This window comes from Podarcis tiliguerta, assembly GCF_965153285.1.
Source record: "Podarcis tiliguerta genome assembly, chromosome: Z".
NCBI lineage: Eukaryota > Metazoa > Chordata > Lepidosauria > Squamata > Lacertidae > Podarcis > Podarcis tiliguerta.
This window is the reverse complement of record NC_139553.1, coordinates 19,852,094-19,878,439: the sequence shown is the minus strand read 5'-3', so window position 1 is coordinate 19,878,439 and position 26,346 is coordinate 19,852,094. Positions and strand designations below refer to the sequence as shown.

General features: G+C 42.2%; 1 long non-coding RNA gene across 1 annotated transcript in view; it reads right to left on the bottom strand.

Annotated features, from left to right (window-relative positions):
• LOC310669768 overlaps nucleotides 1-25,516 on the bottom strand; it is a 571,559-nt gene extending 546,043 nt beyond the window's left edge. The window contains exon 1 of the long non-coding RNA XR_014507371.1: nucleotides 25,343-25,516. This is a non-coding gene — a long non-coding RNA (uncharacterized lncRNA). The remainder of the gene's footprint in view (nucleotides 1-25,342) is intronic.
• Nucleotides 25,517-26,346: the final 830 nt, after the last annotated feature.

Below are 26,346 nucleotides of genomic sequence, written 5' to 3'. Positions count from 1 at the left end.
CCAGATGAAACTCTCTGGATGGGGAGTTTCTCCATCAGATGACAGCCACAGAAACAGGGCTGGTCCTATGATGAGGCACTGTGAGGCAGTTGCCTCAGGCGGCAGATTCTGAAGTGCAGGGATGGGCCAAAGCTGTGAGTGTCTTTTATGTCTTTTACCCCCTATGCTAGCCTACCACCCTCAAATGCAGTGGAAGACCCTGCCCTTTCACCACTATTGGACCAAGATTCAACAACAAGGCCAGTTGACTTCTGTGTCTAATGGGAGGGCCCTGTGCAGAGAAGACCTTCTCAACTGTGTCAGATGTTGGCATGGCATGTAAGAAAGGTCTTTTCTGTTGATCTCAGCAGGATGATGTGGAAAGGGGGCAAAGGAAACTCTGGTGTATTCTCAGTGGAAAACATCCACTCAGCGGTTTAATCCAGTCCAGAGGCAGAGAGAATTTATCCCACAGGGGTAAGCTGAAATGTTTTGGGGATAAAGTTGTTCATGTTTGCTCTAGACTAGGTACCATGATGAAAGCAGGTCTCTGTGGAGAGATCCCAGAGTACCATGGGATGCTGGTTTGTGGGGTCATTTTCAGTGGTCTGAGGATTGTAGACTCTTACAGGGTTTAGGCCCAATACACACCATGTTTACCTCTTCCCTCTTGCAGTTTCCAGCAACTGGTGTTCAGAAGCATTAGTGCCTCCAATTGTGGAGGGCAGAGCATAGCCATCGTGGGTAACAACCCCTGATAGCCCTCCCCTCCTCCATGAATCTGTCCAATCCTCTTTCTAAGCCATCCAGTTTGGTGGCCATCACTGCCTCCTGTGGAGATGAGTTCCATAGTTTACCTATGGGCTACCTAAGGAAGTACTTTCTTTTATCTGTCCTGAGTCTTCCAATGAATAATAATAAATACATGCAAATACACACATAGCTCCAACACCAGAAAGAAAGAAGGTGATAATAATCCTTGGCATGTGGTGAGTTTTAGTTGCAGAAGGCATCTACAACATCAGATGGTCTTCCAATATCTCCCAGCCTCCTTGGTCTTTGAAGCAAGCTGAGCTGGCAACCTCATGAAAATTGACTTCCTTACATTTCCTGTTCCCAGCTGGGGCACCGACATTTTAGAATGATCTTTCTGGTGGCATTTCATTGTTGCCCAAAAACTAGAGGGTGGGAAGGCATGGGAAGAGGAGAAGCACACAGGAAGTCGGAATGAATAGAGAAAGAAGCTGGAATGGGGTTGGATCCAGAGCAAGCTGGCACTCAGAATTATAATAATTCATAGAATCATAGAACCGTAGTGTTGGAAGGAACACCCAAAGGTCATCTAGTCCAACCCCCCTCCAATGCAGGAATCTCAACTGAAGCATCCATGACAAATGACCATCCAACCTCTGCTCAAAAACCTCCAGGGAAGGAGAGCCCACCAATTTATGAGGGGGAGTGCATTCCGCTGTCAAACATCAGAAAGTTATTCCTGATGTTTAGTTGGAATCTCCTTTCTTGTAACTTGGAACCATTGTTTCAGGTCCTACCCTGCAGACCAGGAGAAAACAACCTGGTCCATCTTCTGTGTGATGGCCCTTTAGATATTTGGAGGTGGTTGTCATATTACAACTCAGTCTCCTCTTTTTCAGGCTGAACACCCCCCAACTCCTATAAGCATTTATCTTAAGCAGGCACCAGCAAACTTTTTCAGTGGGGCCCCGGTCCGCTGTCCCTCAGACCTTGTGGGGGACCAGACTATATTTTGAAGTGGGGGAAAATGAATGAATTCCTATGCCCAACAAATAACTCAGAGATGTATTTTAAATAAAAGGACACATTCTACTCATGTAAAAACATGCTGTTTCCCAGACCATCCGCAGGCTCGATTGAGAAGGTGATTGGGCTGCATCCGGCCCCCAGGCCTTAGTTTGCCCACCCATGATCTTAAGGCTTGGTTTCCAGGTCCATTATCAACCTGGTCATTGTTCTTTGGTGGGAATCTTAAGTGAGACCCATGCAGTGGAAGTTGCTCCCAGTATCAGTCACTCCACAGAAGAAGGGGAAGTTAAGATAGTTTACTGTTGCAGAAGATAAGGCTCAGTAAAACAGTTATGGACATAAAATATATACAGTGGTGCCTTGCAAGACGAAAAGAATCCGTTCCGTGAGTCTCTTCGTCTAGCGGTTTTTTTGTCTTGCGAAGCAAGCCCATTAGCGGATTAGCAGATTGACTGATTAGCGGATTAGCGCTATTAGCGGTTTAGCGGCTATTAGCAGCTATTAAAGGCTTAAGGGATTAGCGGATTAGCTGCTAAAAGGCTATTAGCAGCTTAGTGCCTTAGAAAAAGGGGGTGGGGAGCGAAAAAAACCCCCCAGGAATCACAAGACATTTTCGTCTTGCGAAGCAAGCCCATAGAGAAATTCGTCCTGCGAAGCACCTCCAAAACGGAAAACCCTTTCGTCTAGCGGGTTTTCCGTCTTGCGAGGCATTCGTCTTGCGGGGCACCACTGTACAGCTTGTAGATATATACAGCTTTTGCTAATACTGATGTATACAGATACATACGAGTAAAAAAGCATCTCCATTGCTCTAAATAAGTCCAGCCATTCAAGACTTTACCCTAATCAGACAGATAAACAAACAAACAAACAGCAGACACTCCCCCCCCTACTGAGCTGACATGCATTAATCACCGATATAGTTGGGGAACTGGCTGTTACCATAGCATTTCGCTTGGCTGACCTTGCACCTGGGGTGCACCATGGGGTGATGTAGAAATTACCAGCAATTTAGACAATCTGCCTCAATTCCAAACACAGGAATATGCAGCACCTTAATCCTGTGGATTACATTATTCCTTCTTCCAGTTGTGGCCTCTCCACCTTGACTGGGCCTCCCCAGGGCCAACTATTAACCCAGGGGAGTAAGCTTGTTTTCTCTTGCTCTGGAGGATAGGACTTGATCAAGAAAGCAGATTCCGACTAATCATCAGGAAGAATATTTGGACAATAAGAGCTGTTCATCAGGAAAATGGACTCCCTCAGAAAGTGGGGTGCTCTCCTTCATTGGAGGTTTTGGAGCAAAGGTTTGATGGCCATCTGTCATTGATGCTTTAGCTGAGTTTCTTGCATCTCCCCATTTAATCCCCTCAATAATCCTGTATGGTAGGTTAGGCTGAGAGGCCAGGACTGGCCCCAAGGTCATACCCAGTGAGTTTCATAGCTGAGTGGGGATTTGAACTCTGGTCTTTTCCAGGTCCTAGTCCAACGCTTTTAACTACAGCACCACACTGCCTATTGCTCTTATTAGAAGGCTTTCCCTCCCCATTCCTGTTTTGCTACTGCAACACACACACACACCTTGCAATAATAATATGTTGTTTTCATCTTGCATCTCTTCCTATTGCAAAGTTACCTTGCAAGTTGCTAGAGAAAGTTGGCCAGTATTTCATAATTTATATGGTGAGAACGGTGAGCTTGCAGATAAAGATGTCAGATCCCCATGGCCAGGCAAAGCTCCAGTGGCACACAAAAGTTGTGTTTTCAGTGAGGTGAAAAGCAGCACATCAAGATCTGTGTAGCATGAAAATATGCTTGGCTGATGATTCAGCTATGAATGAAAATAAGTCTTCTCTTTCCTTTTTTTAAAGAAAGTTTTTTTTAAATTAAAACTTGAAAAAACAACCCTGATATACAAAAGTTAACATCAAGTACCAAGCATTTTTAACAACAAAATGAAAGAGAGAAAATAAAGAAGAAAAGCAAAGACATCCAATTCCCCATCTATCAGCTATATATAGACATGCAAAATACCGGTACTTGCTCCGGAATAACATCCAACTCTTCTACTTCCCACAAACCAACATTTTTTTCATTTTTCTTCAAACCCAGATATCACAACCTCATCTTCCTTTTTGCGCAAAAAGTCTGTAAGGGGTTCACTGGTGGAGCTTTATGGAGAGCAGTGGGGGCTTGGCTGGTGCACATGCCGGGGCGCAGAGCGTGCATCCCAGAGGTGTGTTGTGCCCACAGGGGCGTGGCGTGTGTCCTGGGGGTGTGGCACCCAGCATGGGCAAGGGGGGCAGCCACAATGGCACCCCACTGGGATTGAACTGCCGGGGGCGATGTGCTCCCCCTGCCCCCATCTTCCTCCTCCAGTGAAGGGGTTTCTAATCATTAATAAATCATTAAATATGCCAACTTTGCCATCTCAGCCAAATGCTTTTAATAGTCATTCTTCCATAGTAGGTAACAATAAGTCCTTCCATCTTCATGCATGTAACAATCTTGCCACCGTTTATACATTTTTAATATATTATGTTCATCATCATTACACAATTGCATCTCAGAATCTTAATCCATCTTACTTTATTCCATAGTTCAAGTCTTTTTTTTAAATCAAACACAAATTTCTCTGTTAATGAGGAAACCACTGGGAGTTACAACATGTGGCCGAGGAAGAGTAGTGCAGGGGGAGCGCACCGCCCCTGGCAGCGTGATCCCGGTAGAGTGCCATCGTGGCTGCTCCCCTGCCTGTGCTGGGCGCCACGTCCCCCCCCCCGGCGGTGTGCCACGCCCCCAGGACTCCCGCCAGCCCCATCCTAACCTGCTTTCAGCTCCACGGTGCCGGAGCATGAGTTACAACATTCCACTCTTAAATGTTCCCTTATTTTAATTTTACAGTCTCATTGATTCCATTCTAACAACTCTTGGTTCTAATAACCATTTCTCTTTACCTGGCACCTCTTTTCTATAGAAAGCTGCTTGTGGTGAAATCCATAAATGGTGTCTTTGTGCATAACCTAGAATTATATCTATTCCAGGTTCTTAGTATGGCCTGTCTAATAAAACAATTCTTAAACTCCACATTTACTTTATCATACCACAAATATCCATGCCATTCAAACCTTAAGTCATGTCCTTTTAATTCCAAAAGTCTTATTTCTCAGTGCCACCCATTACTTCATCCATACTAAGCAACAAGTTGCAAAATACAATTTTAAATCAGGTAAGACTCGCCAAGCATATCCCGGAGCTGTAATTTTCCAGAGGCTGCTGATCTACAGAAACATTATTGTGGCTTAAGGACTTTGTTACGGGAACGGGCTTAAGAGAGAGGTTTAATTTGCAAATTTTAAATAGCAAACACTATGTTTTATTCATTGTAGACTGAAAGTGCACACCCCTGATTAGCAAATGTTGCCAATTTTAAAAATAGACATGAACCTTTAGAAATGCAGCCATAGGTACATAAGAAGAGCCTGCTGGATCAGGCCATTTGCCCATCTAGTCCAGTGTCCTGTTCTCACAGTGGCTGACCAAACGTGAAGGGCAAACTTGCACAAGAGCCCCCTCCTGTGGTTTCCAGCATCTGCCATTCAGAAGCACTACTGCCTCTGATCAGATATCAGAGCAAAGGTTGGTAGCTATCACCAGGCCTTTCTTTCATCAGTGGCCAGATCACCGGCAGAGACAGGGAGTCTAGCATCTGGATGGCTGGATAGCTAGGCACATTGTTTGCAAGTGAATACAGGCCCCAGCATCTCCAGGTAGTTGCTGACAATGTTCCCTGCACAAAGTCCTAGGGAGCTGCTTGTGGGAAATGATGTTTCAGTCAAAGATAAAATTGGATGTTTCCTAGGTGAGCCAAGGCTTAAGACACAGGGAAATTCAATGTAAATTCCTAGAGAGGGCACTCTGTGAGGTCACATCCCCTGCCTGCCCCGGTGGGGAAAAGGAGCAAAAGGGGAATCATCCTTACTACTTCCTTCCTGCTCAGAGCTCAGTCTCTCTTCTTCATGTAGCCCAAGGGTAGTCAACCTTTTTATACCTACCGCCCACTAATGCCTCTTTCTTGATGGTAAAATTTCCTTACCGCCCACCAGTGCTGCAGTAACTTGATGCTTTTAGTGCAAGTAGAAAGGAGGGTTAAAAAAAAAAGTACTTAAATTTATATTTTTATTTCTACTTTATGCATGTTTATAATGTTTTAAACTTTATGAAGTTAAATGTGAAAGCAATAAAGTAAATTCAAATTACTTTTAACCGGTGATGAATGAGCTCCTTGAGGCTGATGCTGTGAGACTAAATATTTGATATCTGGTTCAATTTTCGTAAGGAACAAACGAAGTTCTCCTCTTTCGGTGATATTCAGACGGTTTCTCTGTTTGCTCATAATATGATTAACAGCACTAAAGCCTGATTCTATGTGGTAGGGAAAGGTATCAATAAATTGAATATCATTTCCCACATATTTGGATATTACACATGCATTTATTTTTATTTTACCAGAGTTTTTGGTATCCACCACTGCCAAAATTTTTATATATATATATATATATATATATATATATATATATATATATATATACTGTATATATATATACTGTATATACATTACATGAATAGAGAGTTCATCTTTCTCGATGGAAGGAGGATTCAGCTTGTGCCATAAAACCCCCTACCACCTACCTAGAGTCCTGAAATGCCCACTAGTGAGCGGTGGGGACCAGGTTGACAACCCCTGATGTAGCCAATGAGGAAGGATGCAATTTCTGTGGTCTCCCAAGCAAAGACCCCACTGTGATCTCAACCATGTATTTTGTGACTTATTTTCACTGCTATTTTCTGCCTGAATCTAGTCTGAAACTTTATACAGTGGATGCTCGGGTAGCGAATGTGATCTGTGTGGGATGCGTGTTCGCAACTCGCAGTGGCACATCTGCACATGCGCGGGTTGCGATTTGGCGCGTCTGCGCATGCACAAAGCATGATTTAGCGCTTCTGCGCATGTGCAACCACAAAAACCCAGAAGTAACCCGTTCCGGTACTTCTGGGTTTCGGTGGTGCAACCTGAAGCATCTGTAACCCAAGGTATGACTGTATAAGTAAACAATATGTTTATTCTAACAGAATTGTGTGCTTTTGTTTTGATTAGAGGAATAAAAAGAAGAAGATCAAGTCTGCTAAAGCATCGTGGATAATTACTAATAAGGTTAAGCAACCTTTGTTCCAGAAGATTCCACATTTTATGCTGTAAAAGGATACTAATCTTACACTTTGTTAACTAGATGTTAAACTCACACAACTGAGTAAGAGAAAGGATAATTAATAGATAATACCCTATTCTAACCTCCAAATCCAACCAGTAGTGCTGCCAGCCAGTGATGGACCTCACTCTGTGGAAAGCAACTTTCTGTGTTCAAACTCCCTTCCAATTTATTTCAGTGGGGTCATCCACTCTACTTAGGCTTGAGGGCCAAGAATTATAAACGCCTGACTGGATTGTTTTCTATATAAAAATACTGGTTTAGGATTTGTAGAATAAAACTTGGTTGAGAGAATCTCTTAGTGAATCTGGGCATTTACTTTGGCACCAACTGAATTGAAACTCAGGTAAGCAAACTTTCTTTTTGGATTTTCTGCACATCTGATAAGATCTGATTCAGAGGTTGAGATTAGCTTTTCCCAAGGCACAGCTGCAGAACGACCAGAAAAGCTTTCAGACCCAGGGGAATTAATTGGGAGCTGATACAGTCAAAATATGGGTTAAACAAAAGTGAGGATGAGCCCAAAGTCTAGGGATGGGGGAGAAATTGGATCCAGTTCTTATTTAAAGACTAATGTGTGCTTATTTAAAGTACTTATTTAATGTGTACTTTCAGAAACAATATGTGAACCAAAATATGGCCTTCCTTTGAAATTTTGTAATGGGTACAAAAATTGCGTGTCCTAGAGTAAAATGTGCATATAAATGCATAAACAAGTGAAAATAACATCAAATATTATTTTATACAAATCAATATGGCTAACCTGATCCAAAACACCCACCCACCTCACTCACACACGAAAACAATGATCACCACAGCCAATCACAAACAAACAATCACACCTTAGGCCAACCCCAACCTCTCTCACCACCAAAGGAACACAAGTGAACAACACAAGAAACGCTGACACCAAACTCTACATACATTAAGCATAATAGAAACATCGCCACCCGACCGCACCCCCATCCATCTTCCCTCCCTCCACCCCCTTTCTTTTTCTTTTTTTCCTTCTCCCCCTAATGCCTCAACAAATGAAACGGATTTGTAAAAATGTTACATGGGGGGGAAATAAATAAATAAATAAATAAATAATTTTAATAGGAAAAATCACTTTGGAAAAATATGTACCGGTATGTTGGGCAAAATTGCATACTGAGCTCACAAATATTCCCACAGGTGGCAGCAATGGTCACCAATGTAGATGACTTTAAACAAGGATCTGGCAAATTCATGGAGGTCAATGGCTACTAGCCAGGATGGCTATTCTCTGCTTCCATGGTTGGAGACAGCAGTGCTTTGAATCCCAGTTCTTGAAAACCACAGGAGGAGAGAGGGATGTTTGTGCTTGAATCCTGCTTATGGATTTTCCTTCCAGGCCCCTGGATGGCCCCTGTGAGAAGAGGATGCTGGACTAGATGGGCCACTGACCTGATTCAACAGGCTTTTCCTATGTTCTTATGAGAAATCTGCCCCAAAATGTTGAGTTGTCATGAGGACTAGAGAAAAAAAATCACAAAGTGAAATGTGGAGAACTGAATTTAAGATTGGAAAAAAATGGGGGTGGGTGAGGGAGGACTGAAATCCGAAAGCCAGCTATTATCTGGCCATCTACCATTGCCAAGAGTTTCAGATGTTTCCGAGTCACTCAGATGAACCAGACTCAATCAACAATAGGATGAGATTGCATATATTTTCTTTTGTGTCAGATTGGGCACTCGTGATTAGCAGATGTTGCCATTTCTTTGTATTCAGAAACCTTTGTGTATTCAGATGATACAGGGCAGTTAGGATTTAACAAGTGAAACCCCTTTCTGCCTGGGAAGAGCTCAGTTTCCCATGTTAAGATCACATTGGAAAAGTGGCAATTTCCATTAAGATCCTGTATAACAATTAAGGAAAGGGGAGAGGCTCTTGGAATTATGTTCTTCGTGGATTTTCTTATACCTACATTGCAGGTGGTGGATTAAATGACCCTTTGGGTTCCTTCCAACTCTACAATTATATTATCTGAGAAAACAATCGAAACATCTATCATTCCCTTCACTGCTTTTCTCTTTCTTTCTTTCTTTCTTTCTTTTTCTTTTTTTTGCCCTTGACTCTGCTCCTTCCAAGGCAAATATCCAACAGTTTTTGGCTTTTGAGCTGCAGCAAAAAGAAACTGTGTTTGATTTATTATCTTAATTCTTTGTTTGAAAAGTGTCTTTTGTAGCTACTCGCTCATATGGATCGCTAGTTGGCCTCGAGAAAAGCTTATGGAATAAGGCAACAAGAACAGACAGCCATCTTCAAATGTCTGAAGGGTTGTGACATAGAAGATGGAGCAAGCTTGTTTTCTGCTGCTCCAGAGTGGAGGACCCAAACCAATGGATTCCAATGACAAGAAGGGAGATTCTGACTAAAGCTTAGGAAGGGCTTTCTGATGATAACAACTATCGGCCATGGAGCAGACTCCCTGAGAAGGTGGTGGACTTTCCTTCTTTGGAGGTTTTGAAACAGAGGTGGGATGACCATATGTCAGGGATGCTTCAGCTCTCATGCCTGCATTGCAGGGGGTTGGACTAAATGACCCTTGGGAATAATAATTCTATGATTTAATAGGCACTTTAAACTGTTGGAGAGCTCACGCCGAAGGTATAAATGAAAGGAAGAGGGAGAGAAGGAAATAAGGATAGGAATTGGCTTCTGCGGGGGATGCAAAATCTTTTAGAAAGTTCATTTTGCAGGAGTCCTTTGGGACTGAACAGGAAACAACAACAACAACAACAACAACAACAACAACAACAACTCATGAATATATAACCTTCAGCATGTCGACTCAAAAGCAAGCCTCATTATGTTCAGTAAGACTTCTTTTCATATAATGCAGTGGCAATTTTTTTTTGACAGGCGGGCCACCAGCCAGGTGCCAGGTAAACATCCAGATAGACTGCTGCAATTGGCTCTGCATTCAATAAAAGCGGAATGTTGGAAAATTCAGGACCTATAAGAGAAAGGGGAGGGAGGCTCGTTTAATTTCATTAATAAAGGTATTATTACTAGCCACGATGGCTATGCTCTGCCTCTACAGTGATGCTTCTGAATCTGTGTTGCTGAAAAACACGGGGGGGGTGTGTGTGTGGAGTGTTGGTCTTGTGCTCAAATCCTGCCTGTGTGTTTCCATTTGAGGCATCTGGCTGTCCACTGTGGGAACAGGATGATGGACTGGCCTGATCCAGCAGCTGTTCTTATGTTTGAGCAGTAATACAAATGTCATCACCCAGTCTCTTCACATTAATAGTGGTTGTTCAAACAAACCTGCCTTAACTCCAATCTCCATCTTCTTCTGCCCACCCCCAATAGCGAGAACCAGCACCAACATGGCTAGCTCCTTCCTCAATGTTCCTTCCTTTGACTGAAGAGTCGAAGAACATTTGGCACAATTCATTCGGTGGTAGTGTCAAGCAGGGGCTCAATGACCTACTTCCACAGCTGCAGGAAAGCCACAGAGCTCACAAGAGACTTAAGTGGCTTCTGTTTTATTGGTCATTTCTTGACAGCAGCAGATGGGCAGTGCAGACAGGCCAGAGGCTGGAAGCTCCATGAAGCTGCAACCGAGGCTGCATCTGGTCCACCTTTTCATTTGCCAAATGAATGTTTCTGGACATGCATTACAGCAATCATGACTCCAGATTTCTTTGCCCCAAGGCCATCCAAGAGAGAATTCCTGGCCAATTGTCTACCAAGTATTTATGAGCACCATACTGTAATACTGGCCCAGAATAGTCCCATGGACCCAACCTCTGGCTTATACTACAGCAGAAGAGCCATCACCATCACCAAAAGAAAGCAGTATTGCTGGAAGAGTGAGGGGAAGTGGAGAGAGCGTACAAGGCACCCAGAGGTATACCTAGGAGTTGATGAAGCTGCCCCCACCCTGCCATAGGTAGCACAGGCCCAGGGTGCGTGTGCAAATATCACCAATTGGACCATGGAAAGTATGGTGTATATTTGTGTTGCTCCTGTCATGGCAAGATCGGTCACAAAGGAAGCTTCCCATCCTTTTCACACTGAAGCACAAAGGCATGCAATTATTTTCACACTTCCTCCTCGCCTCACTATCACGCCAGATGCTTCGATTACTTGGGTCATGTAAAATGTAGTAATTGTTAATGTTGCTCCTTGCCAAGGGATACACCTGTGAAGCCACCCAAACAATAATTCACCTATTAATGCTCACCTGTAAGCAGCTTGAGACTAGTTCATTGGGTTGCATAAATCAGTTCTTCCACGGGGGCTGGGGCCAAACGATGAATCCATCTCTGCTCATGAGAGACCCCAGGAGGAGGGAGGGCCCCGTGTTTGTGGGTGGGCCTTGCCATTTCCTGAACAACCACCTGTAGCCCCTGGTCAGGGCTCTGATGCTTGCTTCTTCCTCCTCCTCTCTCCATTTCTAACTGAAATATTAAAGTAAAGATAAAGTAAAGACAGTAAAAACTGTCTACAGATTCTTTCTGCAGTTTTTCTTTCAATTGCAAACTGATGCAGGAATGGGGCGAACTGACTTAAGATTGGAAAAAGTCAGTGGCTGATACAAGCCAAAACTGACGGATTTGCTCATCCCTTCACACATCACATTTCAAATCTTTATCAGCCAATCTCTTTGTGATCAGAGAAACCTCTGTTTCCATTTGTGGCTGATCACTATTCTGGACACTGTGAGCAGGTGGAGAATCATTTTCACGCTCTTTTGTTTAGCAGAGCAGTTTCTCTCTCTCTCTAAACAAAATAACCACAGGGACTAGTGTCAGAGTTAATCCTGCAGTTTCCCCACATATTGTTTCCATGCGTTGCTTTTTAAAGCTGCAGTTCCAAACCGCTAATAGTGACTGGGTAGAGTCCAATGGAGCCACTAATGGGGGTGCGGAATGACCAGATCACCCACTACAACCTTGGAGAAGGATCTCAGTCCAGAGCGGGATTGGGCCTGAGACAAAGTAGGCTCTTCCAATTACCAACCAAGGAGAGGTTATGAATTCCTTTGGAAATCAGCACAGTTTGGCATGAGAATTGTGGCATTCAGAACCAGAAGGCCAGATCTGTATCAGAATTGATGGAGGCTCTAGCTATGGTACCAAAGGGGGGGGAAATAAAAACACATGGATCATGTTATGCCAAGAGACCTAATATGAAATATTCCACCTAAATCAGCCATATCTTCTTCCTGTTTCTGAGAATCAGGTATCAGAAAATGCACAAATGAACACTCTAGTCCATCTACAGAAGCTCTGCTGGAGCCATCATGCACTACTGATAACATTCGAAATATATATAAAAAATAAAAAAATTGTCCAGTAGCACCTTAGAGACCAACTAAGTTTGTTGGTCTCTAAGGGTATAAGCTTTTGTGTGCATGCACACTTCTTCAGATACACTGAAACAGAAGTCGCCAGAGCCTTAAATATAGTGGGAGGGTGGGGTGGAGTTTTTCTCAGAAGGGTAGTAGGAGGTGGGTAATTGACTCAATTGGTATGGTAAACCTGTTTATGATTGTTAACGACTGCAATTAGTCCTGCAGGAAAAAGCAATACAATCATCATCTATCGTATGCAGATGATTAGCATATGTAATGAGACAGGAATCCAATATCTCTATTAAGACCTGATCTCTCCATAGTTTTCAGTTTAGTGATAACATTCAGTTTACTGATAACATTGCTCTAGTTGAATTATTTGGAAGTCCTGGAGATTTAGAGATGAGTGTTTGATGGTCTGATCTATCCAGTGTTGATGTGATGCAGACATTAGTGTTGGACTAAGATGTGGGAGACCAGAGTCCGAATAACTCTATTGAGTCATAAAACTCACTGGGCCAGTCACTGCCTCTCAGCCTTACCTACCTCACAGGGTTGTTGTAGGGCAGGCTTCCTCAACCTCGGCCCTCCAGATGTTTTGAGACTACAACTCCCATCATCCCTGACCACTGGTCCTGCTAGCTAGGGATCATGGAAGTTGTAGGCCAAAAACATCTGGAGGGTCGAGGTTGAGGAAGCCTGTTTTAGGGATTAATTGAGGACTGGGAAGTGGAAGGCCAGGGTTCAAAACCACACCTGCAATACTGACAAAAACATCACCACTCACTCACTCCTTTTGAATTATCTGGAAGCCCTGGAGAGTGAAAGATGAGTGATTGATGGTCTTACATATCTAATTTTTAACACTTGATTTATTCTTATAAAACAGGATAAACCAAGGGGAAAAGTATAGATTCCTGTATTAGGTAGTCAAATGACTTAGATGAAGTAATTACTGAGATGCTCATCAAATTTGCAGAAAACATCAAACTAGGAGGGGTAGCTAATATCTTAGAAGTAGGACTCAAGTAGGACTTGAGTTGGATTCAAGAGGATATTAGCAGACTGGAGAACTGAGCCAGAAGTAATCAAATGGATTTCCATAGGGACAAATGGAAGGTTCTACACTTAGACAGGAATAACCAGATGGACAAATAAAGGATCGGGAACACCTGGCTTGACAGCAGGACATGTGAAAAGGATCTGGGGGTCTTAGTAGACCACAAGCTGAATATGAATGAACAGTGTGATGCAGCTGCAAAAAAAACCCTAATTCTATTCTAGGCTGCATTAACAGAAGTCTAGTGTCCCAATCAAGTGAAGTGATAATACCTCTCTATTCTTGCCTTGGTCAGTCCACACCTGAGCTACTGTGTCTAGTTCAGGGCACCCCAGTTTAAGGAGCATATTGATGAGCTGGAAGGTGGGCAGAGTAGGGAGACCAAGATGATAAATTTTCTGGAAACTAAGCCTTATGAGAATTGGTTGAGGGAGTTGGATATGTTTAGTCTGTTAAGGAGGAGATTGAGAGGAGATATGATAGCCATCTTCAAATATCTGAAGGGCTGTCCCATGGAAGATGGAGGAAGCTTGTTTTCTCCTGCTCTGAAGGGTAGGATATAAACGAATGGATTCAAGTTACAAGAAAGGAGATTCTGACCAAACATCAGGAAGAACTTTCTGAGGGCAAGATCTGTTCAACAGCGGAATGGTTTTCCTTGGAAGGTGGTGGACTTTTCTTCAGGATTGTGAGGAACCATAGTTGAGGCATTTTGTTTCCCTCCCTGCTGAGTTCTACCTGAGTGTCACCCCAGAACACATCATGCACAGCCCAGGTAACACCTTCAATTGTGTGGGGAACTCCCAGATTAAGTGACCTCCTCCTAGAAGCATCTAGTTGGAGCACCAAGTCAGCCAGTGGTGTTTCTCTAATGACAAAGGGCAAACAATGTGTACATATAGTGCTTATAGATAAACAAAAAAGTGCCCTGGGGGCTGCAAAGAACCTTCCTTGTGTATCTAGAGCTGCATCTCACTTAGGTAGAGATATCACAGTGAATAATTACTCAAAAAAAGGGCACAAACTGGAAGGTGTTGGTATGAGACAATGGTAGTGATAATGTGCAAAACTAAGGTATGCCCAGTTTTAGCTAAATCATGTTTTAAATGCGAAAGTTCTTCATGCAGGGCAGAGTCAAACTGAGGAGCTGTTCTCATAGGAGGCAGTGATAGCTATCAATTTAGGTGGCTCTGAAACAGGATGTGACACATGCATGGAGGAGAGGACTATCTATGGATACTAGCCATGATCCTCCACCACTGGAGACAGCAATGCTTCTGCATACCAGTTGCTGGAGACCACAGGAGGGGAGAGGGCTCTTGTGCCCAGGTCCTGCTTGTGGGCCTCCTATTGGGGCATCTGATCGGCCACTGTGAGAACAGGATGCTGGACTAGATGGGCCACTGGCCTGATCCAGTAGGCTCTTCTTACTTTCTTAAAGAGACTGCATCCTCACATTTGCAAGTGGATAGTCATGACACGTTTCTTACAATTCTATGATTCTACATAGGTAGATACACAAGTACAAAGATCAAAAGATACCATTTCATGTATGCAATTAAGAAACTGTGCATATGACAGTGTGAGTTCTGTCCAATGAACATTTGCACCATTTTTTATTTTTTATTTGTATTTTTGCTGCTGTGGGATTCTCTATTGCTGGGGTTGGTCCCCACCCCAGTCCCTTTGGAATTCATCAGCATAGTACTTTTGGGGGCGGGGGGCGGGAATCAAACAGCAGTTGAGAGCTTCCATCTCTTTTCATTGTAGTTGAGGGAGGCTCACGAGTTCTGTATTCTGAGATCACATGGTCCCAAAATAAAGAATGCTTTAAAAAATAATGCTGTCTTGCAAAAGGAGGCATGTTCACCATCACACCCACTCTGGATAATCTGATTATCACCAAGTTGAGACAGTTTCTTCCTGGAATGAAAGCAGAAATAAATAGGGGAAATCATTACAGTGAAAACAGCAGGCTGATGTTTCAATACATTCAGAGGCAGGATGGCGGCACCATTAGCATTGCAACAGAAGAAAATAAGAAGAGCCTGCTGGATCAGACCGATGGCCTATCTAGTCCAGCATCCTGTTCTCACAGTGGCCAACCAGATGCCTGTGGGCAGCACGCCTATTGGACCTAAGCAAAACTATGTGCAATTCTTAGGGAAAATATGCACCCCAAAATGAATATGTACATGGTATGAATTTTCATGCCAACTTTCAGAGAAATGAATAAATCACAAACGGATGTGGAAATGGGACAACTGGACTTGAGTTTGGAAAAATGAGGCGAGGCAGCAAACCAAAATTGACGTCTCCATCCCTCTTCCAAGATCTCTTCCAGCTCTGAATATACTATGGCACCTTCTTCATGTTCCTCACTGGCCCCCTCTTTTGGCTTCAGTGCTGTTGGCACTCCAGCCTTCGACATTCTCTATTGGAGAGACTGAAAATGATAGGATCCTAAGTATCTTAGGGAGAACTTGGTGGCTGCCATAGGGAGACTACTTGGTTGTCTTGGGAATTATGACTGGCTATCCTGGTACCTAAAACACAGAGGCAAGTTTAGAAGCTGACACACAATGACTAGTTAGAAAATAGTCCCAGGGTATAGTAATAGAATCATAGAATTGTACAGTTGGAAGCCTATTCTCTTCCCCAACTCCCTCACAAGGCTTAGTTTCCAGCCCTTTGATCATCTTGGTCCCCCTCCAGTTTCTCAATATCCTTCTTAAACTGGGGTGCCCAGAACTGGAGACAGAGCTGCAGGTGAGGTCAGTCCAAGGCAGAATATTATGGTACTGCCACTACCTTTGACCTGGACACTGGACTTCTGTTGTTGCAGTCTAAAATTAGCCTTTTTTTCCTGCATCACATGGTTGGACATGACATAGCAATCATGCTGAAGTTAAGCCAGTCCAGGTCCGGTCAATGCCTGGGAAGGGAGAAGAGATTTCCAGATGTGGATGAGAAGCCATTTTATAAATAAATAAGCTGAATAGGATGTTCTTGCCCTGTTTGAGCATCAAAATTAGATAACCATTCCACAAATCATAAAAGACTGTTCACAAAAAAATGTAATATGGAAGAGTTATTTCCACTGATGCCAAGTTATTTTCTGATGTCAACCTTACAAGATGTTTGTTACTCTTCATGCAACACATAGTTGAACTATGGAACTTGTTCCTGAAGGAGGCAGTAATAGCCACCAACCTAGATGGTGATGGCTTCATGAGAGGATTGGACAAATTCCTGGAGGAGAGGGCTATTGATGGCTACTAACCATGGTGGCTAAGTTCTGCCTCCAGAGTTGAAAGTAGCAATACTTCTGAATATCAGCTGCTGGAGACTGTTGGAAAGGAGAGTGTTTTTGTGCCTGAATCCTGCTTGCAGGTTTCCCAAAGACATCTGGTTGACCACTGTGAGAACAGGATGCTGGACTGTGTGGGATTTTGGTTGATCCAACAGGCTCTTCTTCTGTTCTTATGTTTCATAAGTGAAAACATTCCTCTGAATATTTTATGTCCGCCTTCCACCTTCAAGGTTTAAAGAAAAGTTTTTTTTTTTCCTTCTCTAAACCTTAACAAACAAAGAGCGCTTTCCTATTATGCTGCCGTCACAAGAATGATGGATGTTGTGAGGTTGTTGTTTCCCTGTTCTGATCTGTGTTTAATATCAGACTGCTGTGTTACAATACAAAGTCAAACTGTTGCTGAGAACGATACAAGTCAGGCTGACCTTACTTTGAAAAAATGTTCAGCTGACTTGAGGCTGGTGAAAAATGTCTGGTGCCCACAGCATTGAGGCAACATGGCAGATTTGCAGCATTGCAGCAAAGATTTAAAAACCCCGGCCAACTTGGCATTCAGGTAATGCTTCTGAGGCACATCCAATCACTTAAGAGAAAGAGATGTGGCAGTCACATATTGCTCAAAGGCTGCAAAGTGGTGTTAAGTAGTTGCTTAGTTAATGGGCCAAGAAATCCTGGACTCACCGTATGGCCTTATGGTTCAACTGTACAGGAATGCTCATCAAGTTCTGTTCTCATCCAGTGCAAATCCACAGCATGGCTTCATCTGCCCTACACAGATTGGGCATTTCCCTTTGCTCATCTGCCAGCTCTGGATGGCAGGCTGGTGCAGCAGCAAAAACAGCTAATGCAATTCTAGGCTGCATCAATGGAAGTCCATTGCCCAGATCAAGGGAAGTGATAGCCTTGGTCATACCCCATCTGGAGTGTTGTGTTCAGTTTTGGACAGTCCATTTCAAAAGGACATTGACAAGCTGGGACCTGTGCAGTGGAGAGCAACCAGGATGATGAAGGGTACAAAAACCAAGGCTTGTGAGGCATGGGGTGGGGTGGGGGGTGGAAGAGAAGACTGAGGGCTCATCTGCACTTCCTTACATGCTATATTTTCTAGGCACAGATCCAGAATTGCCAGGTCCAAGCAGAGCCCCCCCCTTTATTTATTTATTAAATTTGTATACCACCTTTCATGCGAAGATCTCAGAGCAGTTCACAGCTTTCCCCTGGAAAACCCTTTTTTTAAAAAACAACAACTGCTGAATCATAAAAAAAAACCAGCAATCCATGGAAAAATTGGTTTCTGTTTGCTCTGATTCAGTGGTCAAATGGTTTTCTGCAGAAAGTGCAAAAGGAAAGAAATCTTAAATCTGTGCCTACAAATGGGGTACAAAAGGAAGTGTGGTTGAGTCCTAAGAGGTGACATGAAAGCCACATGGGCTGCCATATGGAAGATGGAGCAAGCTTGTTTTCTGATGCTGACTTGGGAGGACCCAAGTCAATGGATTCAAATAATGAGAAAGAAGATTCCAACTAACCATTAGGAAGGACTTTCTGATAGTAAGAACTGTTCGATGGTAGAATGAAGGACCTCAGAAAGTGGTGGACTCTCCTTCCTTGGAGGTTTTCAAGAAGAGGACATCTGTCAGGAATTCTTCGGCTCTAATCTGGCATTGCAAGGGGTTGCACTAGATGACCCTTGGGGACCCTTCCAACTCCACAGTTTTATAAGTTTATGATCTGTTGGAAGCAGCCATAGATCAGTGTACATCCTCACTCAGGCTGCGGCTGGAAACTTATTGCCCTGCCAAACAGAACAAAAAGAATAATTGATTGGGACAGTCGCAGAATCTTATGAGCATCCTAAATAACATGACTTGGACATCTGAAGAGGGAGAGGGAGTTCAAAGGCATTTGGGCATAACCACATGTGATGCTGTGAGGAGTCTGAGAGAGGAGCCAAAAGAGCATTAACTTTGGGCTACTATTTCTGGGTCTTGGAGCGCTGCAGAGTTTCTGGTGCTAATGAATAGCCCATGTGCACATTCTTCCTTATGGTGGTTTCCGTGCTTGGTTGACCAGCGATCCTCACTCCTCCGCCACCCTTTTCATATAAATAGCATGTTTCCAAAAGCCCAGTAGACATGAAAGGAAGCATTTTACTAAAAACTTTAGAAGAGCCTGCTGGATTGGCCCTTCTCGTCCATCATCCTGTTCTCACAGTGACTGAACAGCTGTCTTAATGGGAAGGCCAAAAGCAAGAGCCCTCTCCCTGCCTGTGGTTTCCAGCAACTGGTCTTCAGAAGCATTGCCACCTCAAACGTTGGAGGCAGAGCACAGCTACCCTGGCTGGTAGCCATAGATAGCCTTCTCCATGAATTTGTCAAATCTTCTTTCAAAGCCTTCCAAGTTGATGGCTGCTGCTGTCTCCTAAGGGAGCAATTTCCATAGTTCAACTCTGCATTGTGTGAAGAATTCCTCCCTTTGTCATTTCCTGGCCTCAATTTCTCACTTGGGTGAGAAGAGGTAGCGCAGCTTAGATTATAAACATCACGCCAAAGCTCTCTGCAAATGCTTGGAAGAAGAGGAGAATGCTTGGATGAAGAGGAGTGGTTAATTCCTTTGCTGCAAGAAGTCCTTGTTCTCATATGCGACAGAATTTCTATGGGAGTGAATTTTGTCTTGTCAAAGGGGTGTTAATCGAAGGCAAAGGATCCTACACCCAGAGACAGTTGCAGGGAGATAATTGGCTTAAGCAATGGACCTCTTTACATTTGATATTACCTCCTTTGTGATATCTCCTGTGATCCCTCTGTGCCCATGAGAAGACTCTGGCCAGTTTTAACACTCTGTGCTCAAGAATGAAAAACTAGCTTGAACATCCTTTTTGTTGCAGGATCACTTCACATAATTGCTTTGGTAATAATGACTTCCAGCCTGTCTGAAATATACTCTGTCATATCCCCTAAATCATATTAAATGGACCCATTATGTTTGTTGATTTTATAAACAATTTCCTTTCAGTAGAACTATTCAAACTGCATTATTAGCTAAGACATTAACTGAAACTCTAACAATCTTGCATACTTTATGATGTTAACATTAGAACTCATGGACATCCAATGAAGCTGAGTGTTGGAAGATTTGGGATGGATAAAAGAAAGTCCTTCTTCATGCAGAACATAGTTAAAGTATGGAACTCATTTTTAAGGAGGCCGCAATGGCAAACTTGGAGGGCTTCAGAAAAGGATAATAGAAATTCATGTCTTTGTCCATGGAGTTTTCTTGGCAGGGATACTGGAGTGGCTTGCCGGTTCCTGCTCCAGGTGGATCACGTTTGGTCAAAACTCTCCACTATAACCTGTCCATCTTGGGTGGCCCTGCATAGCATAGCTCATAGCTTCTCTGAGTTATTCAAGCCCCTTCGCCATGGCAAGGCAGTGATCCATGAAAGGGTATTATTTATTATGGTGCTGGAGGAGACTCTTGAGAGTCCCATGGACTGCAAGAAGATCAAACCTATCCATTCTGAAGGAAATCAGCCCTGAGTGCTCACTGGAAGGACAGATCCTGAAGCTGAGGCTCCAATACTTTGGCCATCTCATGAGAAGAGAAGACTCCCTGGAAAAGACCCTGATGTTGGGAAAGATGGAGGGCACAAGGAGAAGGGGACGACAGAGGATGAGATGGTTGGACAGTGTTCTCGAAGCTACAAACATGAGTCTGACCAAACTGCGGAAGGCAGTGGAAGACAGGAGTGCCTGGCGTGCTCTGGTCCATGGGGTCAGGAAGAGTTGGACACGACTGAATGACTAAACAACAACAACAAGACAATTTCATGGAGGTGCATAAGGCTATACTCAGAGGCAGCAGTGCTTCTGAATACCAGTTGCTGGAGACCACGGGAGAGGAGAAAGTGCTGTTGTGCTAGGATTCTGGCTTGCTGGCTTCCTGCAGGCATCTGTTCAGCTACTGTGAGAACAGGATGCTGCCCCAGATGAACCATTGGCCTGATCCAGCAGGCATTATGTTCTTAATCTGGATCCAGATTGGCATGAATATAGAGAAAGATTATCAAGTGTGTGTAAGAGAGGAAAGACACATGAGAGCAAAAGAGGAGTGTGTCAAGGTTCAGACTGACTCAGAGATCAGATTCCTCCCCAAATACAGCATGGTATTTTGACTTTTGATCCAGCTCCTCCCCTCCAACTACCATTGTCTGAGCTGCTTTTTTTTATAAAGGTTTGCTTAAACATTTTCTTCAACTGCTTGTATATAATATCCCAAAAATTCTTAATTATTTTGCAACCCCAACACATGTGAAACAGTGTCCCTTCTACCTGTTTACACCCCCAGCAAGTGTTAGATATCAATTTGTACATTTTGGATAGTTTGCTGTGAGTTATATACCACCTGCAGAACATCTTCAAAAGATTTTCCTTTAGTGTATAACAGGCTGTATGTTTCCATGTTATGTTCCATAATCTTTCCCATGCCGATAATTGGATGCTTTTACCAAAATCTTTCACCCACTCAATCATTACCTCTTTTACCTCCTCATCTTTCACCTCCCATTCTAAAATCTATACAAACTAGAAATTATTCTTTTCTTGTTTTGTATTAGATTATCTTTTTTTTATTATTCTTCCACTGCAAAACCTTTTTTGTTGTCTATCCTGAACACCTCTACTAATTGATGATATTGTAGCCAGCCGGTCAGGTGATGTTTTATTTCCTCGTATTTTTTTCACTTTCAGTTTTTTATCTTCTTCTTCTAAGAGGTCTTTATATGTAGCCCAGTTTGTATCCATATTTTTCCTTTTCACTGCAATCGCCTCCAAAGGGGAAAGCCACCAGGAGGTTCTGGGTTCTAATAGATCTTTATATTTTCCCCCATGCCTTATATAGTGGCTTTCTTATGACATGATTCAGGAAGCCTCTGTGAATTTTTACTTTCTTATGTCCCAGGTATGCGTGCCACCCAAAACAATTATGGAAACCTTCCAGATCAAGTAGGTCTGAGTTCTGTAGTGTCATCCAATCTTTTAACCAACTTAAACAAGCCGATTCGTAATAAAGTTTCAGGTCTGCCAGTGCAAGTCCTCCTCTGTCTTTGCTATCTATTAATAATTTATGTTTAATTCTCAGTTTTTTGTATTGCCAAATAAAATTTGAAAGGTCTTTCTCCTAAGACTTGAAACATCCTGACCCCTCAATCACTGGGATCATCTGAAACACAAACATCATTTTAGAGAGAACATTTATTTTTATTGTGAATATTCTCCCCCAGAGCGATAATTTCAGCCTATTCCATATTTCTAGGTCCTTTTTTAAATTTCTTTCCATATTTTTTGCATAATTATCATTAAATAGATTGCTGCTTTTATTTGTGAACCAAATTCCCTAATTTTTAGCCTTATTAACTATTATAAGTCCCAAAATTATTCACAGTTCTTCTTTCTCTTGTGCAGACATTTATTTTTTTTTGCTAACGTTTTGGTTTTATTTTTTTTTAATTTTAAATCCTGCCGCCTTTCTGAATTCAGAAAATCTATCTAATATTTTTAATATGCTTTCTGCCAGATTTTCAGTGAATATTATGAAATCATCCACAAAGGCTTTTATTTTGAATGATTTTCTTCCTACTACTATTCCTTTTATCTTTGGATCTTTCCTTATTGCAATCGCTAATATTCTAACACCATAATAAACAGTAGAGGTGACAAAGGGCAACCTTGCTTAGTCCCTTTCCTAATGTTGAACTCTTCTGTTATTTCATTATTAATGATCAATTTTGCACTCTGATTTTGGTATAGTGCCTCAATGCCTCTGCTGAAGGTTTTCCTAAAGCCCATAATTTCTATATTTTTTTTCATATAACTCCAGGATATATTGTCAAAGGCCTTTTCGGCATCCACAAGCATCAAAATTGCTTTTTTGTCTGTTCTTGTCTGAAGATATTCTAAAAGATCTGTTACATTTCTTGCATTGTTGCACATATGTCTCCCTGGCAAGAAGCCTGCTTTGTCTTTATTTATTATCTCATTAAGTGTTCTTTTTAATCTATTGGCTAGAATGTCCGCAATTATTTTGTAATCATTTTTTGGTAACGATATTGGTCTATAATTTTTGATTAGCATTGGATCTGTTCCTTGTTTGGGGATCAAAGTAATAAAGGCCTCTTCCTATGACTCAGGTAATTTCCTGTTATTTAAAATTTCATTCATAGTTGTTTTTACTGGACCTGCCAATACTTCTAATTTCTTATAGTACACTGCAGATAATCCATCTGGACCTGGTGACTTCCCTATTTTTGCTTTGGAGATTGATTGTTGGATCTCCATTATTGTTATTGGAAAATTTAGCTGTTCAATTTTTTCATTTGCTATCTTTGGTAGTCTATTTTGTAATATGTATCTTTCCATCTCCTTCTGGTCTTCCTCTTATGCCTGATATAAATTCCTACAATAATTTGTAATTTTTCCCAATATATCTTTAGGTTCCTCTATTACCTTTCCTCCACCTAGCAATTTTTCTATCGTCTTATCCTTTTGTTTTTTCTTTAATTGCCAGGCAAGCATTCTGCCTGGTTTGTTTGCAAATTCAAAATTTCTCTGTTTTAGCATCTTTATCTTCTGTTCTATTTCATAATTTAAGAACATGGAGAGTTGCATCTGTAGCATTTTGATATTTTGTTTTGGTACCTCATTCTTCAGAGTTTTTCACTAATTCCTTTTCATTTTCACTTAACCCTTTCCTAAGTTGTTTCCTTTCCTTTCCTTTCTCTCTTCTCTGAATTATGCTTTGTAGGATGAATAATAATAATAATAATAATAATAATAATATAATAATAATAATAATAGATGGGTGGGGTATTATTCCTCCTCCTCCTCCTCCTCCTCCTCCTCCTCACATTCCTATTGTCTATTCTCGATTTCCATTGGCTATCTCTGGAGGAGAGGACCCAAACCAATGGATTCAAATTACAAGAAAGGAGATTCTGACTAAACACCAGGAAGAATTTTCTGAGGGCAAGAGCCATTTGACAATGGAATGGACTCTCTTGGAAGGTGATGGACTGTCCTTCCTTGGATGTTTTTAAGTGGAAGTTGGGCGGCCCTCTGTCAGGGAATCTTTAGCTGTGATTCCTGCACTGCAGGAAAAAATGGGACTGCATGAGCCTTGGGGGTCCCAACCTTACAGTTCTGTATCCTTCAAAATCTCAATATCAGTTTCTTCTGAAGCATCTCCTGTGTCGCGAACGCTTCTAATGTTGCCTCTTGTACCTTTTTTAATTCCGTGAGTTCATCTTTTATTTTTTCTTGAACTTTCCTGATCTCTTTACAGTCACTCTGATTTTTTCCAATGCTTCTTCCTGTTTAGAGTTTTAATTTTCAACTCCTTCATATGCGTCTAATTGTCAACTCCTTCATACTTTTTTCTTACTTTTATCAGATATGCTTTTAATCTGCATTGAGAGATCCATAATCACTTTGGAATTCTGTTCAATCTTATTCCCCATTAAATTTTTCGTCTAGAGCTTTAATATTATCATTTATATCTCTTTTCATCCCCAAAATGAAATCTTTAAGATCTGTGTTAGGGTCAGTCTCTGTGGCCGAAGTGCTTCTTGATTGTATTCCAGGTACTGCAAAGGTTGTTTCCATTGACGCCTGTAGCTTCTTTGTTGCCGTGTTGCAATCCCCATGAATCTTAATTTAATATTATTTTCCACTCTTTATATTTTCCCTAAGTATAGATTCTATAATTTACCCTATTATTTTTGAAGTAGTTTCCAACTAAGGGGAAATTGTGAGGATTTTGGCTTCTCCCTATTTCATTCTATTTCTAGGGCAGATTTCTTTTTCTCTCTACTTTTAATTGATTTCCCCTTTTCTTTCTTTCCCCTACTTCTCCCTATTCCTGTCTGTAACCACCCTTCTCTTCCTTTTCCAACCCTTTCCTCTCTTTGTCAAAATTTCCCAGTTATGCAACCACTTTCCTTGACCAGTTAGTATAATACAAGTTAAACAGTAAAAGTTATAGAACGGAGCAAACCAAAGTCCATTTAAGATGTAATTTCTTATTTTCCCCACCAGATGGCGTGGTTTGTAAGACGCTTCTGTTAACTCTCAGTGTTTCTGTCTCAGTCGTTTCCAGCTAAATGCTCCTCCTTTTCCTTCCATCCGCTCCACACGTCACAGCATGAGGGTATTTGCACCATGAATCATCATTTATTGTCCACCATTTTTACTGTTTTCTGTCCCCTTCTCCTCCCTCTTAAAATCCACTTTATACTCTGTTACTTCCTCAGCCACCACCTTTTCTCCCTCCTTCAAGTAGTTCACTACAAGTTTCTCCCACCTTTCAGAAGGCTGATAGTCATACAGTTTATATTATGAAGATGGCAATAAAGGTTACTTTCCTTCTGCCTCTTCACCGATCTTGTCCAGAACGTTGTAACTCCTTATTATCCTTCTCCTTCTCTCCCACCATCTGGATTAAATGCAACAAAGTCTCAGCCTGTCCTTCCCTCCGCTCCCATTGACATGAAGATGTGTTCAGTAAGCTCAATGTCTTACTCTGCGTTCTGTGACTCACAAATTCTTAATTAATACATTGTTGTTGTTTAGTCGTTTAGTTGTGTCCGACTCTTCGTGACCCCATGGACCAGAGCACGCCAGGCACTCCTGTCTTCCACTGCCTCCCGCAGTTTGGTCAAACTCATGCGGGTAGCTTCGAGAACACTGTCCAGCCATCTCGTCCTCTGTCGTCCCCTTCTCCTTGTGCCCTCAATCTTTCCCAACATCAGGGTCTTTTCCAGGGAGTCTTCTCTTTGGCCAAAGTATTGGAGCCTCAGCTTCAGGATCTGTCCTTCCAGTGAGCACTCAGGGCTGATTTCCTCAAGAATGGATAGGTTTGATCTTCTTGCAGTCGATGGGACTCTCAAGAGTCTCCTCCAGCACCATAATTCAAAAGCATCAATTCTTCAGCGATCAGCCTCTTTATGGTCCAGCTCTCACTTGCATACATCACTACGGGGAAAACCATAGCTTTAACTATACGGACCTTTGTCAGCAAGGTGATGGCTCTGCTTTTTAAGATGCTGTCTAGGTTTCTCCCAAGAAGCAGGCATCTTTTAATTTTGTGACAGCTGTCACCATCTGCAGTGATCATGGAGCCCAAAAAAGTAAAATCTCTCACTGCCTCCATTTCTTCCCCTTCTATTTGCCAGGTGGTGATGGGACCAGTGGCCATGATCTTAGTTTTTTTGATGTTGAGCTTCAGATCATATTTTGTGCTCTCCTCTTTCACCCTCATTAAGAGGTTCTTTAATTCCTCCTCACTTTCTTCCATCAAAGTCGTGTCAATTAATACCTTAGCTTCCTTCTTTTCACAATATTCTTGCTCGCAGTTTGTTTTAAACCACTTAGAGGGTGACCTCCTCCTCCTCCTCCTCCTCCTCTTTTTTTAGCTTCTGAATTGTTAGCCAAGCGCTGCACGTACCTTCTTCGAAGTTCTTTTTGTTTTGCTGTTTGACTGTTTTATTGTTTTAGTCTCAAATTGTGGAAAAATCTGTCACTTGGCTGTTCAGGGCTCAAGGCATCTCATAGAAAGGGAA